The sequence below is a fragment of the Trifolium pratense genome, linkage group LG6 (genome assembly GCF_020283565.1).
Source record: "Trifolium pratense cultivar HEN17-A07 linkage group LG6, ARS_RC_1.1, whole genome shotgun sequence".
In the NCBI taxonomy this organism is placed as follows: Eukaryota; Viridiplantae; Streptophyta; class Magnoliopsida; order Fabales; family Fabaceae; genus Trifolium; species Trifolium pratense.
Window position 1 is genome coordinate 37,513,347 of NC_060064.1, and position 3,763 is coordinate 37,517,109.

Below are 3,763 nucleotides of genomic sequence, written 5' to 3' on the forward strand. Positions count from 1 at the left end.
AAGACACATATCAATAACTCTATGTCAGTAACATTTCAACATAACTCATTTATTTCAAAACGGTTCATTAAATGAGTCTTGCAAAGAGCGAAGAGCAATGCTTCTATAATTTTTTTTCACCACGATTATCTAACCTACTCGACTGTCTAATCTGATTTAGTTATTCTCATCCCGATTACAGTTACGGAGAATCGAACCGTGGTCCTTCATACAAATTAAGTTCACCACCAATCACTAATAAATCAACCAACAATTGGTAACGCTTCTATAAATTTTGTGTAACATACATTTCGTTGAGTTTCATTATCATACTCTCATATTTATAAGAATTTAAATTTATCGAATAACTAATATATATAGTCTATAGTATTAATTAAATACATAACTTATTCAATAAAATTTTAAAAGTAAATCATTTTTTTATAAAAAATAATAGAGAGAGTATTTACGTGTATGTGCGACCAAAAGAGAGACTAATTATCAATTACACAAGTAATGTTGAAACTAATAGTAACCACGTGTCTAATACAACAAGTACTTAAACTTTCAAGTGCACACATTTATTGTTGAAGATGAATGAATACAGTACCTCCCAAAAGAAACATGTGTGAAACAAAAACAAACAAAAAAAAAAAGAAGAAGGAAAAATCCTTAGCTAGAATGAAAACTACGATGTTGGTTTGACTTGCAAACTGCTCGTGGTTTGAAGATGTTCTGAATTGACTTTTAAAATGAATCTTAAACAAGTAACTTGGAGCCCAAACACAAACACCTAATTAAGTAGGAGTAAAAGGAAAAAGTCAAGTTTCAATACAAATTTATTGAATAAGAATTAAATTTCCATGCAATCAGTTTTACAATATGCATTTACAAATATTTGTTTGATATAAAAAACCATATTATAAGTCTCAACAAGTTAATTTTGAAAATAGATTTAAACATATATACTCCGCGTCAGAGAATAACAGCGTACGGTACGACGTAGTCCAACATTCTGTGTTCTAGCGTGTGGTAAGACCTTCATTTGTGGAATCACAAGTCCCATTCAACCCAATATTAGATATAGATGCATGAGACACAAAGTAGATCGGTCAATTATATATTTATATTCAGCATATACTATAGTACAGTAGTATATGTTTGTTTGGGTGGAAAATAATGAATGAAGTGGATTAGAGTAATTAAACGACACTAAGGGTGCGTTTGATTCATAAAACAATATGGATTTGACAGAACAGTACAAGACAGAACAAGATAATACATGACATGACAAAATTGTACCGAAGAGATATAGGGCGATAATATTTTTATATTCGAAAATAAAATTGGTATTTTCGTATTTTTTATAGTTGTACCGTGGACAAAAAGTTGTCTCATGTTCAGTGAGGGACAAAAAATCTTGTTTTTGTCTTGTCACTTGCTACCTAATTTGTCCAGTCCCATAACCAATTTCAAATCAAACAAGATACAATAAAAGTTGTCTCGTCCAGTCTCCTGTTTTTTAGCAAAACGCACCCCAAGTAGTAAGGTTGGAAATGTACAGAAATCGAACTCTTAACCATATGATTAAGGATTTAAGGGGGCAAAAACCCTTACCTCTTGGACCAATTCATTGTTGGTTGGGTTTGAATATTTCTTATACTCATTTAACTTATCTTCTCTTTCATTATATTTATCATTCCAAAAATAGAAAGTAAATATGTATTATTGGCAAGAAGGTTATTCATACTAAGAAGTTTCTCATGTGTTTCCGGTTAATATATAAAACTTCTTCAAAACAATTTTGTAGACAGAATAGTTTCTATACTATTAAGACTTTGCTTCATTATTCTAATAATAATAATAATAATACACTTAGATTACCTCTTAATCAGATTATTATATACTTCTTGAGTTGCAAGTTAAGCAAGAATTTTTAAAAGCCACAATGCAATCCCCTTTCTTGCGGTTATTGTTCACTTCAATGTTGGGGGACTGTAAACGAAGCCAATTGTTGTATTTTTCTTCTTGATAATTTTTCGATCTTTTGGCTATGATCTTTGGACTTTTTGTGCTCAGTGTCTGGAATATATTGTTCAATGAATTAATTTTGATTATAAAAATTAAGAAAATTATTCATTTTAGTCAATAAATTTGTATCTCTCCGTTGGAAGATATGACTATTGACAATTAAAATAGTTTTTTATGGTTATTTAATATAAAATTCTGATGTTAAAATATGAACAGTATGATTAATATCAGACGGTCAAGAACTTCTTGACTGCATGTATTCATTGTTCGTATTGTGATTGCATTTAGTCATGGTTTAAACCAAGGTTGGCAGAATCGGACTGGTCATCGAACCGGCGAGCTCATCGATTCAAGGTTCAATTGGTCGAACCGGGTTCAATCGGGGTCAAACCGTTTTTAATTAAATATATATATTTTAATTAATATATAAATAAAAATATATGAATAATTGCTCAATATTTCATAATTTCACACATTAAAAAGATAAAATATCACAAGTCAAAATAAAATAAAATTTATAATTCAAACCAAATGAAAAACAGATGAAAAACAAAAACATTTCTTATTCTTACGACGTCGTTGTTTTGTTTCAGAATTTTTTTTTTTTAAAAAAAAGTTAAAACGACGTCATCTTGCCCTATTTTTTTTTAAAAAAAATAAATCTGCAAAACCGCTTGAACCGCCCGGCCGGTACGCCGGTTCGACCCGGTTCACGCGTTTTTTACCGGTTGATTTCCTATCTGTTTTTTACTCAAAACTGAACCATTTTCATGACCGGTTCACGGTCTGACCGGCCGGTCCAATCCAATTTTGATAACCTTGGTTTAAACTTTTGCTTATCCATAAGACAAGATAGAGTACATCGTTTCTCTTTGATGTTGTCATTGGAATGTCCACCAAACATAAAAGCTTCCTACCACATTAATGCTGAATATTATTATAATCTACCAAAAGCTTCCTATATCATATCATATAAATTTAATGACGAAGTAAATTTATTGAAGAGTCATTTTCAAAAGAAAAAAAAAACACTTTTGAAGAGGTAATGCCATTTCAAAATCAATATTAATGCACCAAATCGAGAGAGTTATTTATTTAGATTTTAGTCAAAATTTAGATACTACAACCTAAAAGAATACATCTCAATTTTTGTAGACATATTCTATTAGATGATTGAATGTGAATACAAATATAACTAATTAAGGAATATCACATGGAAGGAAAAAAAAAAAAAATTGCATGTGAAACATGCAACTTAGCAATAAAAAAGAATAAAAAATTGATATAACCCACTAACATGTGGGACTTCAACAACAAGAGTTAATGTCATAATTATCGAACTATATACTATATAGTAAAAAATTAAGATTAAGATTAATTTCTTGGCTTGAAAGCTTAAGGATGAGTAGTTTCTCCATTTGAGCCAGGTGCAGCACCGTTTGGAAGTGATTGTAAAATAAGGCCATGATTCCAAGACCATTGATAATAATTCAATGATAATGGCCTACAATCTACTAATCCAGATTTAGATGTAACAAAAATGTTGAGGATGATTAGTACAAGAACAAGAACTTTGAAGAGGATCATTCTATAAGACAAATCCATATTTGTTGTTGTGTTTGAATTGAATGAATCAATTAATATCTATGAAAGAAATGTTGTTGTTGTTGTTGTTGTTGTTGTTGTTGTTGTTGTTGTTGTTGTTGTGTTTTGAAGGAGTTTATTAATTCTCTGAGAAAAGTATAGGATAAAA